This window comes from Cupressus sempervirens, chromosome 9 (assembly GCF_028749045.1).
Source record: "Cupressus sempervirens isolate cs-2001-9-10 chromosome 9, ASM2874904v1, whole genome shotgun sequence".
In the NCBI taxonomy this organism is placed as follows: domain Eukaryota; kingdom Viridiplantae; phylum Streptophyta; class Pinopsida; order Cupressales; family Cupressaceae; genus Cupressus; species Cupressus sempervirens.
In genome coordinates, this window is record NC_143126.1 from 253,910,132 (window position 1) to 253,937,518 (window position 27,387).

Sequence of the window (27,387 nt, forward strand, 5' to 3'; positions counted from 1 at the left end):
AGTAAAAGGAGAAAGGGGCTGTTGGAAAGAGAGTGAAACTAGAAACTGAAGTATAGAATAAATGGTCAATCCTTTTCAAATAGTAAAAACATCAAGAGGTTGGAATAATTTCCAAGTGTTTTTTTTGAACTTTCTTGTTCTACCATGACTGTGCACCTTTGGGGTTGATAGTTTTAATTTTTTGAGTTTTTGTAATGATAAGTTCCTTAGGTTGAGTGCCTATAATGAATTATGTTGTCAATTCTTGGATGATACATAAAGTTGCTTTTTGCTATCATTGTTTCCATAATATATTAAGGAGATACTATTGTGTTTGGAGGTTTTAGGATTGGCTGCCCTTCATTGAGTACCCAATCCTCATCTACGCCAACATGTGTCCCTCCTATCTGAAGTTAAAAAAAATTACTGTTATGTTTCCTTCACTTGGTACAAATTATCTAATGGATGAATGACATAGTTTTTTTTAAAGTAAGTCAATTAAGGATGAAAATATACCTAAGGTAATTTCTCATGCATATGAAGGCTATAATAAATTTCTATTTATGTATTTTGTTTTCTATGTAGCACATTTATATATCTTATATTTGTTACATTGGTGAGGTTTTACTCAATATCCATTCTCTCAGTTATTTTTTATTATTTTTCCTTTTGTTGTTGTCAAAAGCTTAGTAAATTCTTGAATAGTTTTTTAATTCAAAGTTGTGTGGTTTTGTAGTTGACCAGGCTTTTTATGTTGTTTTGCAGAGCTGGGTTTCAAAAAAGTTCATCAGCAGATGTTAAGAAGGCATTTTTTCCATTTATTGCATTGCACTTTGAAACCTATTGATCTATAGACCATTTCATTTGTTTCAAATTTTAGTTCTAATAAGGATTGGGGCTTTGTTAATCTATGTTGAAATGTGTACTAGATGATTATGTGGGATTGAAATGTTGAACACAATTTTGTAGTGTGGTTTTGTTTCCAGTTGCAATAACTTTCTATATCACCTGGTGGGTTATTCAGTTTGTCGATGGTTTCTTTAAACCAGTATATGTAAGGTTGGGACTAAATATATTTGGTATGCTTCTCAAATTCCTCTTCCCTAATTTTAATTTTCAAGCCTAGACTTAATGAATGAATTTGTTGCAAGTAATGTTATATTGATTTTTATATGTTATGTGCTTTGTGCTTGCAATATAAATGTGTGTGGATAGATACAGTTTCATCAATATACATATATGTTAACATCTATTTATAAGTTTTGTTTAGCTAGATGAGCTATTGCTTGCAGTGAACTCCTTGATGCACTTCTCATCTACACACTATAGAAGCTAAAGATTAGCCCAACACTTCATGATCACCTACAAAAATGCAAGAAACCCTCCATGAGAGTATGCAAGGAATGATCTTGCTTGGTATCATGATCTATTTTAATATAGTGTTCAAGGGAATGTGTTTATTTTGTCTATTTTGATTTCTATTTATTTGGTGTTTATTATTTGTGATCTGGGTTTCATCATGACAACATTGATGAGTGTATCCTGATTAGTCTCTAGGTTTGTGGTAAACATGTGTGAAAACCATGAGAGGTGCCTTTCATTAGCTACATGAGTTGGGCTTATTGTAGTAAGTTTGAAAGTTTTTACATGTTCACATTGAAAAAGGATGTTGGGAATTAGTCATCACATTTTTATTAGGTTTTTAAGTATGGTTTAAATTATAAATATCACATGTACAATTTAGGATAATATAAAATTCTTTTGTTTTACAAGTGTATTTTTTAATTTTGAAATATGATTATCATCCATTAAAACTTAGATTATTCACCTCCTTCTCCACTCACACTAGTTTTCTTATTTGTTTTAAGCCCAACTTCATCTTCTAACACCTTGGCATGCCTCCAAACAAGGGTGGGAATTGGTGACTATTTGGAAATTGAATTTCAACTCATGGTCAGATACTAAACTAGAGCTAGAATTCAATTTCTAGCTCATGGTAGGATTTTGACCGAGTTGGAAATTTTCCAAGTATTTAAGAAAATTGAATTGTTGGTCTCATATCTTTGAAAAATCCAACTTTTCCTTGTGGTTATTTCACAAAACAAGACTATCTCCTTGTGGTTATTCAATAGTTATCTCATGAACAAAACTATCTCTTGAACAAGACTATTACAATCTTGATTGGGCCTATACCTTATCGATTGTGTCTTGATATGCATTTTTTAGGACCTCATTAAGGAAAAATTACAAAGAATGAAAGTATGCTTTATATTTTATTGTTATAGCCTACCATATTTTCTATATTTTATCATTACAACCTTCTAAATTTCTTGACCTGTTGATACTAGTCATCTACATAGGTATGTTTTTAGATAGCAAAGCAACTGAAACATATAAATGCAAGTCTCTGAAATTCATCCCATGCAATGCATTTGAAAGTAGGAAGAATCAAACTAGAGGAATATTGTAACTACCTCTTGAACTATGCCTAACTTTAGTGAGCTAGTTAAACCTAATCCTTTTCTATTACACCTCTCTGGGGATCATTAAATGTGCTCCTGTCATTTTTTAAAATAGAAGCGATATTATGTAAATTAGCTTTTACCTTCCCAAGAGTTAATACTTATTACTGATAATGTTTGTTGAATGTGACTTTGTATTGATTTATGCTTGTATAGTCACTTAGTATGGTTTAAATAGTATAACTCACTATTAGACTTTAATGGTTTCAATGGTTCCTACAAAGTACAAGAGTGAAAGGAATCAATGACTATTTTGCTTTTTGGTTCATGGTTTCAATGGTTCCTATGGTTTCAATGGTTCCATATCCACATAGGAATAAAGTTCATTTAAAGTGATCCAGTGTTTCACTCTATCTCTAGACTCTTGAAAGTAGACTTCAATGTAAGCTACAAAGTCCTTCCTGCATTGTTAGGAACACAGTCTCTTTTATGCAAGTATGATGACCAAGCAAATAAATTAAAGTTTAATGATTTACAAGTGTTTCTTACACAATGATTTGAAGCATCTTTTTTTAGGAGGGCAACAGATATTGTGTTTCGAAGAGGCCTCGATCTTGCAACTATGAGGAGCACATATGTTACCACTTACATATGAATGATAGTTAAAAGTATTTGTCCTCACAAGGCCTCTCAAAGGATGGCTACACAAAAGTTCTCAAGGTTTTGTCATATTGACACAAGGGCTAGGTAGATTTCTCAACCCAAATTTAATTTTCTTCAAACTAAAGCAATGCAATTGGGATTATTTTAGATTTTTTCTACATACTGACATCTCAGGTCCTCTATTCCTGTGGGATGATCAAAATCACTAGCTATTTTTGTAGAGGGCATCTAGGTTCCTAAATAGAAGAGCATAATACTCACTTCAAGAACCTCATTTGATGGTACAAATTTAACATCTCTAAATAATTTATTGCACTTAACTATTTAAAAAACTTATTCCCACATTGGCCATCTCCAATACTAAATCACTACACATAGGCTAGTAGGATGTTTTGTGCTTTGATACCACTATAGGATGATGCACTGTTTCATATTGAAATTTTTGTAACCTAAACTCTGAGAAATTTTGTCAAACAATTTGCTTTATTTTATTGCTATGAAAGCCCAACTAATTTTTCCTTCAAATAAAATCCAAGGATTAGCTTCTGTAGTTTGCACAAGCTCTGTCCTTTGCTACGTGAGAGTTAGGAGTCATACTGGGCTGGTGACTTGCACAGGTTGTTTGTGAAAAGAATTTGATTATTTTAAAATAAAGCATGGAGTAATTTGAAACTAAATAACAAACAATTTTTGTACTATAGCTTTGAATTTTTGATATTTACAAAAAAGTATTCTACCAATATGACCACCATGCAATGTTGACTACTACTATGTAATATACTAGCCCTTGTAAATTTGATGTATTGCTTGAGAAAAGAAGTATGTTATTTATAATTAGAGAGTAGAGCCATATAAAGAATAAATATACCTATTAAGAACACACTTGCCCCTATTGAATGATTTTCAAAAGGTAATGTCTATCTGCCTAGAGCACACATAGATCACATCTAATTTGTATTTCCTTTTATATCTTACTGAAGAGCATTTATTTCCTCGAGAAAAACATTGTTATATATTAATATGTTTCAATCTTTTAGTAATCTTCATTAATTGATGCATTAATCACATTAGTCATTGCTATCAGGATTAGTCAAGGCATGCTGTTGATAGCACCTAACTTTCACCTTGTGACATCTTTTTGAGACATTTTGCAAATAATTAAGATACATTGTCTATAGCTCCACATTTTGCAAACATCTAGGCCTTCTAAAAAATTGTAGGATCATTTTAGTTACATTTGAAAATATTAGTCAACAATTTCCATATGTGCAGATATAAATGTTAACTACAACATGTCCAATTTATTTGCAGATATATTTTCCTGTGAAGAAAGACCACACCTGACAATATGAACCAGTAAAAAAATAATGAGACAATGGCTGCATTATGGGCTCAGTTTCAAAGAAAACTTGATAAATGTTATTGTCCTTGCAAAAAGTGTAAGGGCTTAAAGAATCAAAGAATTCTAATCATAATAGCCCAGAGTCATTGTAGGCAACATGGTCATGTTGAATAGGGCCACACTTTTCTTCCATTACTGAATGTGGATTTCCTACTAAAGGAACATGGAGGTGTGAATATCCAAGCTAAGGATAACACTCCCATGGAAGAAGATGATAATGTGCTAGAGGACATGATTGAAGAAGATGGTATTGGGGTAGGTGATGGAGAGGCTCAATTTGATGGTACTAGTGAATTTGATAATGATGATGAAGATGGCCTTGATATACCTTTACTTGAGAAGGCACACGAGCCCTTATATAAAGACTCTCAAATAACTCTACTCTCGGGTATAGTGTTGTTGGTGAACTTAAAGGTTATGAATGATATATCCAATGTAGCAATGTCATGTATGCTAAGGTATGCCATTTTTGTCATCTTCAATGTTAGCATACAATTACTATTCATTATATTAACAATAAATATTTATTGTTGTAGGTTGATTAGTGAGTTTTTCTTACCACCATCAAACATTTTGCCTCGTTCGTACCAAGAATTATCTAACATGATGAATCAGATTGGAATGAAGTATCAGACAATACATGCATGTCCCAATGATCACATTCTATATCATAAACAACATGAATTTGCAATAGAATGCCCTGATTGTCATATTAGTAGATATCGGTTAGATCAAATAACAAAAAAGGTGCCTCATAAGGTTCTTTGGTACATTCTCATTATTCCACATCTTCAACGATTATTTAGGTACACTAGCTTGGCACAATTTATGGATTACCATACATGCAATAGAAGTCAAGATGACATTATGCAAATGCCTGTCAATGGTTCTACATTTAAAGAGATAGAAGAAACATGGTCACACTTTAAAGAAGAACCTCGTAATCAGAAGCTTTCATTGGTAGCAGACGGTGTCAATTCATATGGAGATATGAGATCTATTTACTCAGTGTGGCCTATTTTTGTTAGTAACAATAACATTCCTCCTTGGATGTCCATAAAGAGGGAGCACATAATGTTGTCAATGATTGTGCCAAGTATTTTTTTCATTTTATAGTTATCTAAATTAATTTATAAATAGTGCATGAAAATGGTCATAATAATTATGTAATGTTTATGTTCATTCAATTATTAGGTAAGTACCAAGTTAAAGATATGAACGTGTATATTGAGGCCCCCTAATTAATGAGTTGTTGATGTTATGGAATGTCATCACTATGTATGGCATCTCTAGAATGATAGGACATAAAAAATTTCAATTCCATTTAATGCTTGTACGAACAATACATGATGCCCCTGGGCTAACTCATTTTTACGGTATTTTATATTATTAAGATCACATATTTTTGGTTTGTTATAGTGCTTACACATTACTATCATATGCTTAAGTTGTGCATGATAATTGTACATGATCTTGTTAGGAATAAGGTGTCTCAACCTTGTATAATTCCTATTCTTATTATTTGTTTTGTAAAATGTATTTCTTGCAAATAATGTTGATGTGTCGACATCTTGAATTGTGTGTAAGGAGATCATGATGAAAATGGTTATGACGGATTCCTATGACACGTAAGAGCTATGTTAGGAAGATTCAATGATAGGTGAAGACATGTGGCAACTAAGATATTTGAGTATTATACACTCTACCCCAATAGTGGGGTTCAGGGCATCGCCCCAAAATTTTTTTGGGGTTCCTATTTTCTTGGAGAATGGTAAAACCTTAATACGGTTTACCTTTTGGGAGTAGCCCTAAAGTGAAGCGCATGTTATAATCATTTTTAGGGTTGCGAAGAGATGTGAAAAGGGTGTATTGTTGGTACTACGAGTAGCTACTGGAGTCTTCTGTTGTTGATGTTGAACTTGCATTGCAAGTGTATTGTAACCTCGTGTTGAAGATAATACATTGTGCAGGTTCTGAAGGGGTGTGGTTGTTTTACCGAAAGGTTTTTCCCCACCAAAAAATCCTTGTGTTAGGTGTTCCTTTCTCTGTCTATTTTCTGTATGTATGTTTGGCTGCAATATTGTTGTTTACATGATATTGAATCTGTAAGTGTAGAAGATTTTAATAGGATTTGCATCATACTTTCCTTATGAGATTAGTGTAGGAAGTTATTTCTGCACCTGAGTTTCCTTACAAGTGGTATTAGAGCTTGATCAACTTTTGATCCTAGTTGTTGGGTAGGGTTTTTTGAGCTAATCTCAAGTTGAGTGGGAGTCTTGTGTAGAGCATCCTGAATCTTATTTGCAGATTTAGATGGCGAGTTCATCATATGGAAGAATGGAGGTGGAGAAATTTAATGGCACTAATTTTGAGTTGTGGAAACTCAAGATGGAAGACATTATGGAAGATTGTGACCTATGGGAAGCGACTACAAGCACTACAAGACCAACAACTATAGCTCAAGCAGATTGGGATATCAAAGACCGTAAATCTAAGGGTCTCATAAAACTCTGTTTAATCGATGCAGTCCTTCTGAATGTTCTAGATGAGAAAACCACATATAGTTTGTGGGAGAGACTTGGGGCCGTGTATCAGGCCAAATCTTTGGTGAACAAGTTGTTCTTGAGGAAGAATTTTTATTCTCTATGAATGGAGGAAGGTGGATCCTTAATGGATCATTTAAATGCATTTAATCTGCTGGCTACATAGTTAACATCAGCTGGTGTCAAGTTAGAGGAGGAGGATCGTTGCTACACACTTTTGTGTTCTTTACCAGATTCATGGGACCATCTTGTGATGGCTCTCGGAAGCACATTAGTCACCTTCAAAATGGATGATGTGGTCTCTTCACTGCTATTAGAGGAGATGCAGAGAAAGGCTTTCGTTTCAAAAAAAGAAGCCCTTGCTATTCGTGGGAGATCCATAGAAAGAGGAAATAAAAATGACAATAAGTCTGACAATAAAGGTAGATCCAAATCCCGTGGGAAGTCAAAGACTTCCAATAAGTCCAAGGCAAAATGCTAGAACTGTGATAAGACTGGGCACTTCGGTGAAGACTATAAAGAGCCTAAGAAGAAGAAGAAAGCCTCAGATTTTGGTTCTGAAAAATCTCAAGAAGATGGCGATGCATTCATCATAGCTTTGGCAGCCCATGCATCTGATGATGTGTGGTTGGTTGACTCGGGTGCATCTTTTCACATGACCTCTCATTGAAACTAGTTCTCAAGATATGAAGATTTTGATGGTGGAAAGGTGTACTTGGGTGATGATTCTCACCTAAAGATAGTTGGACGCGGAAGGGTCACTATCAAATTTCCTGATGGACGAGTAAAGGGAATCAATGGAGTTATGCACATTCCAGGTTTGGTGCAAAACCTATTATCTGTAAGTATGCTGAATGATGTAGGTGTGCAAGTTGTTTTTCCTAAAGATGGATGTAAGATGATGAGAGGAGCTATGGTGCTTGCTAAGGGTACTAGGAGAGGTACTTTGTTTCAGCTTGATGCACACATTTCTCAGTGTAATAGTTCTTCTATTTCAAAGAAGAGAGCAGCTATCACTTCATCCCCACCATCTGAACGAGCAGTAAAGAAGACTGTGGTTAGTGGTTCTGATGGTAGTGCAACAAGTGTACCTAAGGGTGCAAACACTTTGGAAGGAAAGCTTCCTGCAGAAAAGACAATGTTGTGGCATTTGAGATTTGGTCATATTGGTGAGAAGGGTCTTAGAACCCTGAAAAATAAAAATCTCGTTGAGGGGTTAAATGATTGCAATCTCAAGTTTGACTTCTGTGAACATTGTGTATATGGTAAACAAAATTGTGTTCAATTTTACTCTGGTTCTCACAAATCTTTTGATGTTTTGGATCTTATTCATTTTGATGTATTTGGTCATGTAAAAGTTACTTCAATCTCCAAGTCTGTATTTTTTGTATCCTTGATAGATGATTATAGTAGAAGGACATGGATTGATTTCCTTAAAAGTAAGACACAAGTCTTTAGTCGATTCAAGGAATTTAAAGCCCTTGTAGAGAATTAGACTAGTAAGAAGATTAAGTGTGTGAGAACTGACAATGGTGGTGAGTTTTGCTCAACAAAGTTTGAATAGTTCTATAAAGAAGAAGGTATCGAGAGGCATAAGACAACTCCTTATACCCCGCAAAAAAATGGAGTTGCAGAGAGAATGAACAGGACACTGATGGAGAAGGCTAGGAGTATGCTTAGTGGAGCTGGTTTAGAACAAAGGTTTTGGGTCGAAGCTGTGGCCACTACTTGCTATCTAGTTAACAGATCTCCTATATCAGCTCTTGTTGGTAAGATACCCATGGAGGTGTGGTCTAGTAAGAAGCCTTCAATTAGACATCTTTGCATTTTTGGTTGTGAATCTTATGCACATGTTCGAAAGGAGAAAAGATCTAAGTTGGAAAACAAAGCTGTTAAATGTATTTTCATCGGGTACACTGCTGGTGTGAAAGGATACAAGCTTTGGGATCCTGTGACTAGTAAGGTATTGTATAGTAGAAATGTTATTTTTAGAGAGATAACATCTTCTCCTATTGTGCTACAACCAAATGAAAAAGAAAAGGAAAAAGATGTTGTTCAGTTGCCTCCTACCCCTGAGAAGACTGAACAGAGAGACCATGTTGGGTCTAATAATGAGGAGAGCTCTTGCAGCTCTGATAGTTTAGAAGAAGAGGAAGAACAACCTCAACCTTAGCCCTTGAGGAGATCCACAAGAGAAAGAAAGAAACTAGAAAGGTTTGGTTATTCTATGTTAGATTCCAGTTCTGCTTTTGCTTTGATTACTAACATTGATGAGCCTAGATTTGTGAAAGAGGCTTTGGGCATGGAAGATGCAGGTTCCTAGATTGAGGCTATGGATGATGAGATGGCTTCATTAGAGAAAAACAAAACATGGGACCTTGTACCTTTGCCTAAAGGGAGAAAATCCGTTGGCTGCAAATGGGTGTTCAAGAAGAAATTCTGTGTAGACGGCAGTGTTGAAAGGTACAAAGCTAGATTGGTTGCAAAGGGGTATTCACAGGTAGAGGGAATAGATTATGGTGAAATATTCTCTCCTGTTGCAAATTTGACATCCATTAGATTTCTATTATCTATTGCTGCATCATATGATTTAGAGATAGAACAGATGGATGTGAAGGCAACTTTCCTTCATGGTGATTTGGAGGAAGAGATTTATATGTCATAGCTTGAGCACTACATTATTAAAGGTAAAGAATCCTTAGTTTGCAGATTAAAGAAATCTCTATATGGTTTGAAGCAATCTCCTAGGATGTGGTACCTTAAGTTTGATGCCTTTGTGTTGTCAATTGGATTTTTAAGATCGAAATTAGATCATTGTGTTTATTTCAGAATTGAAAATAATCGTCTTCTTATTGTTTCATTATATGTTGATGATATGTTGCTGTTTGGGAAGGGTAAGGGTATGATTTATGATTTTAAATCTTAGTTGTTAGCACAGTTTGAGATGAAAGATCTTGGGGCAGCTAGGTACATCTTGGGTATGGAAATCAGTAGAGACAGGTCTAACAAAAAACTTTGGTTGAGTCAGAGTAAGTATGTGAAGTCTGTGTTGGACAGGTTCAGCATGACAGATTGTAGACCACTATGTGTTCCTATTCCTGTGGGAACAAAGTTATCTATAGATGATTGTCCAAAATCTCCTAGTGAGGTGGAGGACATGAGTAGAGTACCTTATGCTAGTGTAGTTGGCAGTCTTATGTATGCTATGGTCTGTACTAGACTAGACATTGCCCAAGTAGTGGGAGTCCTGAGTCAATTTATGGCTAATCCTAGACGGATACATTGGGATGTAGTTAAGTGAGTATTCAGATATTTGAGGGGTACATCAGATTACTCCATATGTTATCATGGTAACTCTTCTAGATCTCCGCATTCAGTTTGTATTCATGGGTTTGTGGATTCAGATTGGGCAAGTGATATTGACCGTAGGAGATCCACCAGTGCTTATGTGTTCACTATGTTTGGTGGTGCCATCAGTTGGATGAGCAAGCAACAACCTATGGTTGCTTTGTCCACTACAGAAGCTGAGTACATGGCTTCTACTCATGCTTGTAAGGAAGTCATTTGGCTTAAGAGATTGTGTTCTGATGTTGGTGTTGATGCAGAATAGATTACTATTTGGTGTGACAGTCAGAGTGCTATTTGCCTTGCAAAGAATCCAACTTTCCATGCCAAAACAAAGCACATTGATGTGCAGTATCACTTTGTTTGAGATATGGTGGAAGATGGAAAGGTAAATTTGGAAAAGGTAGATAGTGTGAAGAATGTTGTAGATGCATTAATGAAACCAGTGGGCACTAAGAAGTTCATATGGTGTTCAGAGTCTATGAGCCTTTCGGCCTATAGCAGTTAGTTCCTGTTGCTCTTACAAGGTGTTCGACAAGTGGGAGAATGTTAGGAATAAGGTGTCTCAATCTTTTATAATTCCTATTCTTATTATTTGTTTTGTACAATGTATTTCTTGCAAATAATGTTGATGTGTCGACATCTTGAATTGTGTGTAAGGAGATCATGACTAAAACGGTTATGACAGATTCTTATGACACGTAAGAGCTATGTTAGGAAGATTCAATGATAGGTGAAGACATCAACTAAGATATTTGAGTACTGTACACTCTACTCCAATAGTGGGGTTCGGGGCATCACACCAAAATTTTTTTGGGGTTCCTATTTTCTCAAAAAATGGTAAAACCTTAATACGGTTTACCTTTTGGGAGTAGCCCTAAAGTGAAGCGCATGTTATAAGCATTTTTAGGGTTGCGAAGAGATGTGAAAAGGGTGTATTGTTGGTATTGCGAGTAGCTACTAGACTCTTCTGTTGTTGATGTTGAACTTGCATTGCAAGTGTATTGTAACCTCATGTTGAAGATAATACATTGTGCAGGTTCTGAAGGGGTGGGGTTGTTTTACCGAAAGCTTTTTCCCCACCGACAAATCCTTGTGTTATGTGTTCCTTTCTCTGTCTATTTTTTGTATGCATGTTTGGCTGCAATATTGTTGTTTACATGATATTGAATCTATAAGTGTAGAAGATTCTAATAGGATTTGCATCATACTTTCCTTATGAGATTAGTGTAGGAAGCTGTTTCCATACCTGAGTTTCCTTACAAATCCAATTGTACATGATCTTTTAGGTCTTCAGATAAAGGGAAAATTTGTATGTCTAGTCTGTGGTCTGAAGATAAAATCTTGTCATTCGAGAAGTTTAGGAAAGTAGGTGTTCAATGAGTTTAGGCACTTTCTCCACAATAATCATATGTATCGAATTGCTAAAAAACATCTTTTCAATGGGAAAGAAGAGACATCATCAAGGCCACAAAGAATGACACCTCATCTATGGAAGTTGGAATACAATTGACTAAATCATTGAGGTAATGTCCAATTTTTCGTCTGAAGTTTAACATTTGTATTTTGATATTGTCTTATATTTACTAATGCTATAATTGATGCTTGTAAAGGTCATCAAGGCATCAATGACCAACTTTCTAGAGGAATGAAAAGTTATCCTACTCAATTTAGTAGGTTACCATACTACAAGGATCTCCCAATCATGCATTTATTTGATGCTATGCATATTGGAAAGAATGTAATAGAGAGACTATGAAAAATGTTGGATGGAAGGTGTAATAGAGAACAAATTGCCAATATTTGCACTGACATTCATGAATCCAATTATGCACTAAAAGATTTCATTGAATCAAATAACAATGGAGACCACATAAATACAAGTGCCCTTCCTTGGTTATTAACGGAGTAACAAAGTGATGCATTAAAAGAAGTCATAAAAAAAGAAAAATTTCCAACAAGATTTGCTACAAATATAAGCACTCTTCTATCAAAGAAAGGTGATTTTGGGCCAGGGTTGAAAACACATGATTGACATACCTTCGTCAAGGTAAGTTATTGTATCTATTTATAGTATATTTATAAAATTGAATGTACCACCTATTGCATTATTTAATAATATATTGAATTATCATTTTTTAATGAATGTATTACGTCCTACCTCTATCCCTTCCACACTAGTTTGACAATAGTATTAAACAGGTTATATATTATCTTGGAAAATACATGAGGTTAGAAGTATTTTTTGTTAAATTTGTAGCTTTTTATCTAAAATCTATTGTATAATTTTATTTGAAATCTCCTTTATGTGTTTTTGCGTGTTGAATCTCTTTTAGGTGATTATCATCTAAAGAAATTGATAAAAAATATACAAAATATTGGAAGAGAAAAAATCCATACTTATGTGTGAGATGAAAAAGTGTTTACTTCCAACCTTTTTCAATGCTCAAGAACACTACCTCATACATCAAGTTGAGGAGATTGAATTGTGTGGACCTATACAAACTAGGTCAATGTGGATGGTTGAGAGGCACTTGAAATTAATGAAGGGGTTGGTTTGACAAAGAGCATGTCTTGAGGGTTCTATGATAGAGGATATATGGTATACCAAACCATGGTGTACATTAGTCAATATCTTCCAAAGTTTGTAGCAGATATCCATGTAGATCGCATTTGGGATCCCAACTCTAATGACAAATTTGAAGGGGAGTACTTGACAGGCGAAGGTAGATTAAGGAGGGTGAGAGGTAATTATAAGTTTTTTTTTTGTAGTTTAATAATTCTTATCCATCATCAATATATATATATATATATATATATATATATATATAAAAGTTTTTTCTAACTGGTTTGTCTTCTTTATAGTTGGTTGTGAGTGGGATGCACTACATTTTTATATTGCAAACAATCTTGATTGGATGATGGTATGGATTGAACAATCTCAAGAAAATAGTCACTCATTAACATGAGATGGTGTTGCATCATTGGTTAAAATGGAAATCCCAATGTTAAGCCAATGGTAGTTGATCTAATATATGGGTTAAGAGATACAAAGGTATGCATAAGATTACTAATCATGAGACATAAGTTTAATATCAACTCACATATCGATGCAAATAATCTTGACATATTTGAATAATTGTGGGTCAAACATCACAAAGCTATGTACTACCATGGCTATAAATTTTGCACAAAAAGGTTAGATGAAATGAAGAAAATGTGTGATTTTGGGATAATTGCTATCTTTGCAGTCACCAATATTTTGTCTAGAATTAACATACATCCTCAACAATCTGAAAATTGATACTATGGTGTTTTGGATGATATACTTGAGTATGACTTTAATTCATTCAAAATAGTTCTATTTGTCATTAAATGGTTCAGGTTATGACTGAATCGAAATGATCCTAATAGGATTGTTATTGAACATGATAGTGGATTTACTATGATTAATACAAGGTAATTTGAGCCAATTGGAGATGAGCCCTATGTTCTTCCAAGCCAATGCAAGCAAGTGTTTTACTTTGGTGTTCCACACAAACTAGGTTGGTCATTTGTTGTTAGACATGACCCAAGAGGAAGGCTAGTAAAGTATAATGTGATGGAAGAAAAAAATATTGAAGAAGCACAAGATGAAGTAAATGATTATTAGGAACGACAGTTATCCAGTGATGAAGAAGAAGAACATGGTGATGATTTTGATCATGCTAATGATAATAGTGATAACAATGATGATGATGCTGATGACAATCATGATCATGGTGATGAAGATGGTGATGATCATGGCGATGATGGTCATGATGATGGTGATGATGAAGATGATGATGATGGCAATGAAGATGGTGGTGGTGACGACGATGATCAAAGTGACAAGTATGATGATGGTGATGATGATGGTGATGATGATGACATGGATGAAGATCATGATTATCAATGAAATGTCTAGGTAGGATCAATGTCAACTATGATGGGGTCATGTACGACCAAATTTTTCTTTCCAAAACATATGTGTAGATATATACATTAAGTAGAACATGTCAAATATTTTTTTAGATATACACATTAGTTACACCAAACTTTTGGCTAACTTAAGACAAATGATTTACATATACAATCTACTCTATTATTAATATTTTTTTGGGTCTAAGTCTATTACTTTAATTTTGCTATTGATTTCTAAGACTTACTAAATTTTTTCATAGGGTGACATGAATGCACCATCTCAAACAACTTTAGTGGAGGTAAACATTAATCATTGTAATTTTTAATGTTAATATAGAAACAAATTTTGTATTATTATGTTCTTTTCTTTATGGCTTTGGAGTTATTTTGATGAAATTTTACTAATATTTGATGTCGCAAATGATAGGAAAAAGCTAGAATGACCATTGATCAAATGCGATCTAAAATACGAACATCATTTCTACATGACATTGCCCATAGTGCTGACCCTATGTCCATCACCCAAAAAATTAAACAAAGATACACTGATGAACTTGTTAACATTATCATTAAGGGTGATAAAAGTGAGGAAAAAGAGGCACAAAGAAAAGAATTGGACTATAGAATCTGATCTTTGAAGGTAAGTAGTAATTCAACTAAAGCAATAATAGAAGTTCAATAGATGTTAATATTTTATAGTATCTTATGGATCATGATCTCTAATTTTATGTGTTCTTGTATAGAAATATGTGCTAGTTACAGCATCACATGGTGAACATGGTGAGGGTTGTCGTGTACAACCTTCACGTAAGTAACACTTTGTTTGTTTGTTTTCATCAACATTATAACACTTAAATTTTTTTTTGTGTGGGTGCTTCTAGCTAGTATCCCATTTTATTTTTATCCATTGTAAATATCTTTGCCAACAATATTGTATTCTTTAGCTCATGATGAAGTGTAGACTCCTCCTTCAGTTGGTGGTCTAGTATTGCTTAGTGCATTGTCGGCAACAAGGACCATGTAAACATCCTCATCTATGCCCACTAGAACTGGTAAAACCTTGTTTTGCTATATTTTTTAATGTGCTATATTTTGTAATGTATTTCTACAAGTTGATGAACAATGAAGTAGCATATTAGTGCTTAAATGATGTCTACAGAAGCTTGCATACAAACAAACACATGCATACACACACCACACATACATACATACATACATACATACATACATACGTATATGTATATATATATACACCCACACATAGAGAGACGTGGAGATAGGCAGAGAGGTATTTCTACAATTTGATGAATAACGAACTAGCATATCAGTGCTTAAATGATGTATATAGAAGCACACATGCCAACCACATTCCGAAAAGACATTGTTTATTTGCACTTCATGTCCAATACCACATTGTACCAAGGTATGGCTAATGCACCTTTATTTTCTTTTTCAACTAAATAATGATAGACTCCAATGATATTAAGAATTTTGAAGTTTGAAACCTTTCTAAAAAGTAAGATCATAAATCCAAATTATTGTCATGTTAACTGTTATATCATCAATTGTGAATCTAAATCACAATTTTTACTTCTATTTTACTATAGTTTGTTGATGTCACCACCATAATGATTGATGTTATTGCTGTTGTACTACTATTTCCTATCATGATATATTTATTGCTGCTTTTATTATGCCATCATGTTATACTACTATAACAATGTTGTCATGATATAGTCAAGAAACTTCTCTAAGCCTACTATTATTTTTCAGCAATTCCACAATAATATAGTATATTTTTACAATTATTCTCATGTGAATACAGTAATTAACTCTCTGAGCAATGCTAATACTGCCTATCTATGATTTTCATGAAAAACATCATGTCAAGTCCATAACCATTCCTAGATCTAAATTTTGAAGAGTTGTTGCAAACAACTATGAAAAATAATTGCTATATATCTTGTTCTTTTACAATGTTTGTAGGCCCCAACCTATTAGAGGCACCAACTCCTAAGTGTATGTATGCCAACTCACTCGAAGCAACAAATCCAACAATTTGTAGGCACCAACCCCTCGAAGCAAAGAATCAACTTCACTTAAGTATGAAATTTCACCTTGAAAATGTTGCTATCTTTAGTAGATGATGGACATTATAATCTCTTTAAATCCTATACATTTCTTCTTTCATTTTTCTTCTTCAATGATATTCTCAAATCCACCTTTTATAATCTCTTTTAATATACATGCCTTTTTATATTTGCTTCATATAAATATGCCTTGTTTGCACTTATCCTTTTCCTAAATCAACACTTTTTATCCTTCAATGTCTACCCTTATTGTCCTTTCAAATGTGCACTTATTCCTCTTATAACTCTGCCATAGACATTATAAATCTCCATATAATATCTCTTGTTAGTTTATATGATATATCTTTATCATACACATGACACACACATGTTCCATTTCACCTACCCTCATTATGTTTGCTCTTTACTTATATATTTCTCATTGCACACACCACACATGTACTTTTGTTCTATATCTACCCCATTTTGTATGATGTTATATTGTAGAACTTACACTCTTTTCCTCTCTTAATGATTTTCAATTATCTTGTATACCTTCATGTCTTCATGTAGACAAATTTCTGTTTGAAATGGACGTAGCCTTTCAGTTTTGCCACCTTTCCTTTAATCACACTTGTTTCTTAAACACATATTAATATATCTCAAAACACATTTAATTATACTTCTTTAGTTATGAATCACACCTTTTAAAACAATAATCATTATTGTCCTCTTTGAAATAATAAAAGATTGCTCCTTTCTACGAATCACTATCCTCAAACAAACTCTATAATTGTTGTATCTTTTTTCTTAACAACTTTTGTACAACACACTCTAATCATTTGTTTCAATTTGTTGACTGATAGCCTTAGTGATGCAATTTCATTGCTGTCCATTCTAAATAAACTCAATTTGAATATCTAGTGCTGAGATACTTTTGCTAGCTTATAGATATATAATCTAGTTGTCAAGTCTGCCAGTAAATTAAAGTCTTTTATAAAGTTGACCATATTAGGTTAAGTTGGCCATGACCAATTTGAAACATTATTCTATTTGGTCAGCATTATAATTTACATTTTTTTCTAGGCAACAAATTAATTGGTCATATTAAGAAAGTGTGACTGGTGGCATCTCTCTGTCTTTCATTTCATTTAGTGTCTACTTTAATTGTCATGATGTTTTAGTTGATAGAGCAATAGAGAGCAATAATTTTGAAGCTAATACATTTCCTAGAGTAGTCTATGTGATTAGTACTAGTTCATATGAAGGGACATTGTTGCTGAACAAGAAAACTATGTTTTTGTTAAAAGAACAAAAGCTTCCAGGTGCTTTAAAATTGTTATTATTTAAAGTGTAAGTTTAGTTTACTTTTACATTACTTATTTTGGACTGATAAACCCTTTATGTTTTTGTAGGTAATAATGCTTTCTTTGATCATCTTTTTCATATGACATTGAGACTATTTGGACCCACCATTCATAAAAGGTAAGTAGTTTCATATCATTGCTATATAATTTTTCTTTTGTTCCATTTATTGTAATATATTAAAGTTATTGATCTAACAATCTATTTGGTTTAAAAAGGTGGAATTTACAAGCTGTGGAATTAAAAAATCAGCTGATTGCATCTTTTGAGGAGAAATTTGGAAAAAATATTTTTGACACTGGCCTACTTCTCAAAAGAGCATCAAAGCATATAAAGATTGTGAGGGATCAATATAGAAGGGCTCTTAAGGATAACCCAAAGTTATGACCATCCTCCTATGATTCCACCGATGGAGTGGAATGAAATAATAGAAGATGCAAAGGAGAAAAGGCTATGTGAAAATAGAGTAAATGAAGCAACACAGGGGAAAAAAGGGTATGCCATGATAGTATTAAGTACATTGTAATCATGCACTAATTATTGATATTTGTAAATATACAATCTAAGATGTTTGAAATTGTTCATAGATTCCAGGACACACTCGTGGCTACAAAAGAAAGACTAGAAAAGTTTGGCCAACACAAACTTGGCTTTGGTGGCTATATGAATCTCCAGTCTTGACTTGTAAGTAGGAGAAATGAAATTTCATATTTATTTTGTTATATAATGTTGCAAACAATTTTGTTTAATGAAACCATACATGGAAAACTGATGATATTAAGAAAAAAATATAGGGCATAGAATTCAATGTAGAGGTCATAGATGAAGATAGAAAAATTGCCTTGAAGGAAGGCTATAAAGTCATGGCTGCATGCCTATGTGAAGAATCTGAAAGCCTTGCCCAAGAATCCAATGCACCAAATGATATCTCATAGGTAAATTGGTTAGATGAAAAGTAAATGAAATTCAATAGTTGAGAAGATTCTTTTTTGGTATTAGTTTTGAACGTAAATTGACTGCATAACAATGTGTGTATAACTTGGTTGTGATGAAGGCCGTGATGTACATTACAGTGGTGGAGGTATTAATTTGCTATTGGAAATTAATTATGCAATTATGAATACAATTTAACATCTTCAATTGCAATTTTACGTGTATCCTTTTTTTGAATGTTTCAGAGCATGTTGAACATCATGCTGAAGGAGTGGAGCATGTTCCAAGTGTTCAACATATAAAAATGTTAATGTACATGATGTGACATTTTCAGGTAAGAAAAATGCATGTTATGCTGTACTAGTACTTAATTACAAACTTGTAACAGTTAAAAAAAGAAAAAGAGTATGCCAATTTATCCCATTTACTTGTTCTTGCAACAGAGCCCCCTTTAGTGCAGCAGCCTCCTACTCCTCCAAAGAGAAGGAGCCATCATAATTTGACATTACAAGTGCCAGAAGAGGAGGAAAATGATGTAGATATGGATGCTCCTATGAGCACTTTTCTTAAGAGAGCTAAGAAAAAAAAAAAGAAGAAATGATGTTTTAAAAATGCTCTTTCATAAACCTTGTTGGATAATGAAAGAACTTTGTTTTAAGTAATTATCTATGAATGATGCATATTAATACTGATTTTCATTTTATGTTAATAAATATTGTTATGTGTTAATGAAGTCTTGATTAGTATTGTGTATTAATGAATTTTATATCATATTAATGAATGTTATGTGATTGTATTGATTGAATGTTATAGTTCATAAATGGATGAATGAATGAATGAAGTATGTAATTAAATGATAATGTGTAATTTAGATTGATATTAGGAGGAGGGGGGTGAGGCCAGATGATATTCCACCTTCACATGGTTGGCCTTGTTAAGTAGAGAATATTATAGTATTCTTGAAACCAAGTGAAGCTCAAACTAAGATAAAATGGACACTTTGCATGTGGTAGGTCGAAAATGATCGAGGACTAGTGCTGACCATAACATGAATTTGTGAAATACATTTTGATATCACCAATTTCAACACTCTATTCAAAGCATAGGAGTGGCCTATAGTCTTACCATGAATTTTGAGTAATGCCTCAGTGTAGATTGCCTCAGAAGTGGCTAGAAGAAGCCCGCATGAGTTTGAGACTATGAACTCTCCCTGCCTTAGCCAAGAAGAACTTGCCAACTCTCTAGTATTAGGGCAAACCATAGAGTGGTGTGGCTGGTTTGAAAGCAACCAATAAGTTCATAATTAAGGGAATGAGCCTTCCTTTACCAAGGATTGCCAAGCAACAATCTCAAGTGTACCAATTTGATCAATGCTCCAATCCTTATTGAGAATCTTGTCCCAATCAATCTCTAGATGAAACGAGGACACAAAGTGACTGGTAAAATGGTGAATAACACCTAAATGTCTAAAACTTTCATCCTTATATCTTCCAAGGTCACTCTAATGAATTCCAACCAGTTCCATTACTTCATGTTGAGAAATCCCAACATTGACACCCAACTTAGATTGATCCCCAAGAAAAATGCATCACATGAAGAAACTACATTCCCAAGCACCATAATAAGTGTGATGCACTCTTATTCTACCTCTTCATTTGTATATATCACAAGTGGTGGTGTCCTTAGAGAGTAACTAATCATCCCATGATGTGAAATGGTATCACCCTCAAGTTTGCAATCATGTTTCAACCCATGGCCTGAGTCATCTATCCAAGCTAATACCATGTATTCTCTTTTAAGTGCAATGCTAGAACCAAGTGATATTCCACCTATCTCATACAATCATGTTACTAAATTTATCACAATTAACATGCTTTTTTCAGAATCATCTTTACTTCTTCATGGCCAGACTTTTAGTGATGGTTTTTTAATAGACACATGCCACCGTATCAACTAATGTTTATGGAACTTAAATTCTAGTGTTGTGATGGTGGTATGTGATGTTCCAGAAATTATTTCTTATGCTTAAGTAGTGCAAGTAGTTCGTTTTCTTCACATTCTTTTTTCCTTTGTCTATTTTTACTTCTTGACTTTGTAGTTTTTGTAATACAGGCTGGATTATACAAGTGATTGCAAGTAACAGGTGTCCATGTTGTGGATTGACCTTTAGACTTTTTATAGTAAAGTGTATAGTGGGTGGCATCCTTGAATTATCATATTGTTAGGTACCTTTGTTTAAGTTTTGAGATTTTTTGTTTTAAGGTCAATACATGTTCATTGATCTTCTTAGGAATTGTTAACATCCTGAGCAAAGCATACATTATTTCCAATTGAAAAGAGGTTGTGAAGCTGAACATCCTTTAGGATAGTGATGATTTGGTCAAGAATCAGTTGCGTAGGATATCTTTGACTACCTCTAAATTTGTATGTAGAAAGTTTCAAATGAAATTTCACACTAATTTGTTAAGTGTGAAAAATAACCATTAGCCACATTTCCATTTTGTATATACTTTACAATTCTAAATGCTTTTGCTAGTGCAACTCTGTAGCTTGTACACATGATGGTTGAATGATCTGAGAAGGTATAATTTTCAATTTTTATTCACCTCATGTACATTGCAAGTGCAGAATCTAAATAAATGTTCTTGCATTTTTAGTCATTTTATGTTGAAGGTCAATTCATATAATGACTTCCTATAATATTTAGGTAATTGGTCACCGGTGGCCAAAGTAATATAGCATAAATGACACAAAGACAAATCTTTGGGAATTTATTGATCTCATTTTTCATTGGAATAATATAGCTAAGTACTTATTTTTTCCCCTTGTTCTTATGAAATTGAGCTAAATTATACAATAAACTTGTATATAGCTTCATGATTGGGAAGCAGGTGGATATTAGCTCCCTTAGACTCTTATACTTTTCAATTGGTATTCATAACTTGCCTCCTATACTAGAAAACATTTTTGGCTTGTAGCTCATTGAATAATCAATTGACTAGGTACATTTTCTATCTGAATATTAGCAGGAATTCAAATCACCTCTAAAGTGAGCTTTTGCACACCGCAGAGAATGAGTGTAAGCTCTCCTATGATTATTATCTTCTTGTTTTTTATTCTATTGTATTGTTGCTTCCATAATCTGAGCATTAATAGGACTTGGGAACAACTCTAAAGTAGACTTCTTTGTGTCAATTTTCCTGTCATCACATTTACTTTTTTGACCCCTTACTTTTTTCTTAATGAAAATCTTAGGTGATTTTGTGCCCCACCTTAATCAATGTCAACTGTGAGAAGCTTTCTTAAGATTTTGTACTTGGATCATATGTGCTTATACCCAATGTTACTTATGTCACAATCTTCCATAGACAATCTTGTAAAAATAATTCTTAGTCGATGTATGCTTTTATGATACTTTCCCATTACAATTACATTGCAAACCTATTGGCATTTCAATCTCTTTTATGCTCTATTCTGGTTCTCCTTTTTTACTCTAATTGAAAACAAAATTTCTGCACCATTTTAGTTTGTCTTCTTATTCGAATAACATAAATGAAATGTGAGAAATCCTATTTCTTGATCCAATATTATAGTACTTTGAAGTTTTCAGGATGTACTGGTGATGAAAATCTTCTTTTCTTCATTGTATTTTCTTATTAGGTTATGATTTCATGTTTGGCCTACTAGTTCTAATGTTTAGAGCTTTTGAAAAGATGGAACTTGTGTTATACCTCTCAGTTTTTTTTCATCATTATTAATTTATTATTAGAGCCAATAAGTGGAGCGTCTTTTACATTGTATTGCCTCTTTTTCAATTTTGTTATTACTTTTTTTTTTACTATTGTTTGTTTATTCTTTGTATTAGAAATATGTTTCCACCATGTTCAACATAGAAGGATTTATTAAATTTTAATAGAATGAGAACTTCATGGGTGAAGCCTATTGCATTACAGCTTTGATGGATAATGAGTGTTTTTTTAAAATCTCTTGGATTTGGTCTAGGATGCAATGGAGTATGCTGACTGTGAGTCTATTGTCAAAGATTATGCCCCTTTCAAGGAAGCAATGAAGAAGAGGGGTATTGAAGATATGGATTTGGTAATGGTGGATCCATGGTAAGTTGTCTATTATTTTTCTACACTATTTGCAATTTCATGTTCACAGTAAATGTTTTCCTTATATGTTAACTACAATGCATGCTTTTAGCATCTTCCGTTGAATAAATATCACTTGTTTAAATCACCATGACACCATATTTTTAGGTGTGTTGGATATCATAGTGAAGATGATGGCCCAAGCTAAAGGCTAGCTAGACCACTTATATTCTATAGAACTGAAAGTGATTACCCAATAGAGAATGGATATGCTCGACCAACCGAGGGAATACATGTTTTGGTTGATATGCAAAAAATGATGGTTATAGAGTTTGAAGATCAAAAATTAATTCCTTTTCCACCTTCAGAGCCCCTCAAAAACTATGCTGCAGGAGAAACTCGTGGAGGAGTGGATCGAAGTGATCTCAAGCCTATACAAATTGTGCAATCAGAAGGACCAAGTTTTTGTGTCAATGGCTTCCATGTAGAGTGGTGGAAGGTTGCATTTTTTTCTTCTTTCATTTTGATTGAGTGTTAAGATACATGATATTTATTATGTCATAATTATTAAAAAATTCAATGGTGACATTGTGTACCTCCTGTCACATTTAGTGGAATTTTTGAGTAGGTTTTACCCCAAGGGAGGGGCTAGTAATTCACTCTGTTGCATATGACGTTGGTAGTAGAGGTCAGAGATCTATTACCCAAAGGCTAAGTTTTGTGGAGATGGTTGTTTTTTATGGGGATCCAAATGAGCTACGTTATAGGAAAAATGCATTTGATGCCAGAGAGGATGGTCTAGTTAAAAATGCTCATTCTTTAAAGAAGGTAGTATTTCAAAAAAGTATATGAATAATGTATCAAATTGTTTTAATCTGCTCTAAAATGTAGCAGGAGTTATAAATTTTCTATAAATTCATTTGTTTAATAATAGGTGTGAGAAATTAGATGTTTTCTCAAATAAGCACAAAAAACTCTTAATGACAAACAATACTTCCTATGTTGGGGGTGTGATTGTTTGGGTTATATCAAATATTTTGATGCACACTTCACAAGTTTCATCGGAGGAATCAAAACTATTGAGAATTGTGTTTTCTCGCATGAGAAAAATCATGGGATTCTTTGGAAACATCAAGATTGGAGGACACACTTAGCAGAAGTTCATAGATCTAGGCATCTAACAATGTCCTTTATTTGTACTATTGCAAACTATGAATATGACTTCTTTTGGCACTTTTATTAGGTACAAATGTTGTTTAGTCTAGAACTTTTATCAGGTTTTGATTTCACATTGATGTTGCTACTATTTCAATATTCAGACATAAGAATCAAGCATTCTCAATAAGACTGAGAATTTGCAAACCTAAAAATGTAAAGTTGAAATGATAGAGAATGGATGGCAATAATTTAGTTCAATTTGTTTTGGCTCATACTTTGTAATGATATAATCTAATTGCAAAAGGTAAAATGGTATTTAATACATGTAATTAATAGGAACACTGATGAATTGAGAAAAAAGTGCCAATCAGGTTTTGACCTTGAAGTCTACAAGAAAATTAATCAAACACTGCAAAAAGTAGAGTTTTTGTTCTTTTTATTGAACATAGAATCTTTATGCTTATTATTGAATGTACACGAGTAATTTATAATTTATTGTTTTTGGAGCTAATTTCTCTTTATTATTCTAAATGCAGGATGGTAAAATAGAATTAGAAGTTAAATGTATGGGGATTCTTAGTCTAGGAACTACAGCAAGGAGAAACAAGGAAGTATGGAACAATGATTGCTCCTCATTTATATGCACCTATGCACAACACTTTGTTGTTGCTCGTATGAACTTGGCTATAGATTGTAAACCTAGTGAAGCAGTGAATCAGGTTGAGTGTTCTGTTTATTGAATATAGTTTTTTGGTATATGAAGGATTGGGGGCCCTTCTTATGGTATTGTGTCATTTACTATACTAAGAGATTGTACCATCTCAACTAATGATAGTTTTAGTGGTTGCAAATATATTTAGGTTTTTTGGGGTCAATATTTTAGTGGTAGATTTCCATAGTTGGAACATTTTGGAAAAATAAAATAATTTTCTCGTTATGTATTGTACATGATGCTTTTTGGTGGTTATATTAATAATTGAAAATTTGTATGTAGGTTGTAGAGGTGAATGTTGAAGTTGAAGAACTTGGTGCCAATAACATTCACAAAAATGCATTCTATGCCAAAGAGGACTTATTATGAACAAAATTGCAAGCCCAGTGAGACCGTAATCTAGTGACTGCATGCAGCTAGATTGTGAGAGCTCTGCACCCTTGGAAATACTTGGTGCAAGTTTTTTAAAAGAAATTTTTTTTTTATTTCTCTTGGTACAACATACTTTACTAATTCATTGCTTTAGCTATGACTATATTATGTCTTTTCTCTCATGGTCAAGTACCACTTTTCATGTAGATACTATTACAATAAAAGGACAAGGCAGTCTAGTTGGAAGAAGCCTTTGGAATTGATGACACCAATTAAGGTGAGACATCCAAGATTTCTTAGCTTTTGCTTATATCAAATGGATATTTATGCTATTACCATAGAATGGTTTATTAACTTATGTATTGTTGAATATCCTTGGAATGTATAAAATCTTAATCATCCCTCACATGGTAGATAAAATGTGGACTAGTTGATTGAACTTGTTTCATGTAGATTACATTTTTCTTTCCATGGCCTACCACTCTTTTGTTGATGTCTTATGGCAAGATCAAAGATCAATAAATAGGTCTGTATGCCTACTTCTAAGGTGGGACATTTTATTTTTTGTCTTATGAAGTTGGGTGATCCTTGACATCCAAATTGTACCATTAGTTTTATGAGGAAATTGTCCTTTTGCACCAAATTAAAAATGTTGAATGTTGTCATTTTCATGATTTTTATTCCCTCTTAATGCAAAAATAGTGTAGCATATATAATTTTAAATTTTTTGTAAAGGAGGAATTGCAATTGAGGTCGTGAAATTTTGTATAATAGTTCTTATGACAACATTACTTGGATGTTCTAAATGTTGGTTAATGTTGTGATATTTGAGAAAATATGTTGGTTAATGTTGTGATATTTGAGAAAATATTTCATGTGGATGAGGAAGTCTGAACTTTGGATGGACTTTGTTAGCATTTGATAAATGACATTTCATCACTAATATTGCAAGTGTGCAGTATAGAATTAAACATTAATTACTTTGAAAGTCATGGATGGGCATTTTGAACTGATAACTACCAGATGGCTTTATCTTATGGAGAAAAGATCAATATATAATAACTAATAGCCTATTTGAGAACATCAATTCAAATTCATAATATCTTATAGATGATGTCACTAACAAATCTTGAGATGTTTCAATTGCCTAATTTTTCAAAAAACTTACCTTTATGTATGTTGGTAGGTTAAGCTGTGGGGTCAATTCTTGTTACAGTTTGGTTCAACATCTCGATGCTGTAGGATTAAAATTTCCTTTCTTGGAGATTTAGGTTTATAGGATATTAATGTAGTCCCTTTTGCAGTAGCCATGAAATGGACCTTTGATTATTTCGACAGCTGATAAATTTGAAATTAGACTGCAAGGTAGTGCTAATTTTTTTATAATAATGAAACTAGTACAACTATAATGTGATAAATTGATATTCTTTGTCATCTAAAGAGCTGGAATTGGCAAATTGGTCTTTACTATAGTACACAACACATGGTGACACCAAAGTACTATCATGAATCTTGTGTCTCATTTGCATAGCTTTAGGGTATAGTTATGGACTTGAACCATAATGTGCATTGAAGGCTTTAAATTTAGTTATTTTTGGAGTATCTTGATTTCTAGTTAAACACACTAACTGGTACTATCTTTGAAATTTATCATGTTTTCAAAAATTGAGAACATATTCTAAATGTGAAATAATATACCTCTCTAGGTCATTAGCTCCACTGATGAACATATGATGCAATCAAGGATATTGTACCAAATTAATGGTAGCTTCAACTAGCATTAACCCTGGATGCTCATTTGTTTAATGCAGCATAAGCCTTTTCCAAATGCCATCAATCATGCTAATTGGTGTAGACATTACCAACAAGAAGTAAAGGATATATACCAAAGGTTTTTTGGCAAATTCTTTGCTTCCTTTAAGAACTATTCTAACCTATAACCTAGGTTTTAACTCACTTGCTTAGTTTGTGTACGATCAATTTTCTAACATCATAGTTTTTAGGTGGGGCTTTGATGGAAGATGAAAATTAGATTGTTGCTTGTCCTTTCCTTGGGTTATACAATATGCCAAATTCTCAATGCTTCAATACAATATATAATCATATCTAAAATAGTTTTCCTTTTATATAAGGATTTTTAGTTTTGTACACCTGAAAGTAAAATAGAACTAGTATGCATGTTGGATTTTCTTGGATTTTTGAATGTGATATTGCTACTAGTTCTTACTGGGACAATATGCATATCTTGCAATATTGGCTTGCCATTAGATGATATTTCATGGAGGTAGTCAATAAAATAGTTCAAATGCCTTACCTATGATTCCACATTTTGCATGCATGTCTACTAG

At 33.3% G+C, this 27,387-nt stretch overlaps 1 pseudogene; it reads left to right on the forward strand.

The window, feature by feature from the left end:
- The window catches only part of LOC149538413 (spermidine copper dependent amine oxidase 2-like), a 44,553-nt pseudogene extending 19,466 nt beyond the window's left edge, over positions 1 to 25,087 (forward strand).
- The last annotated feature ends 2,300 nt before the right edge of the window (positions 25,088 to 27,387 follow it).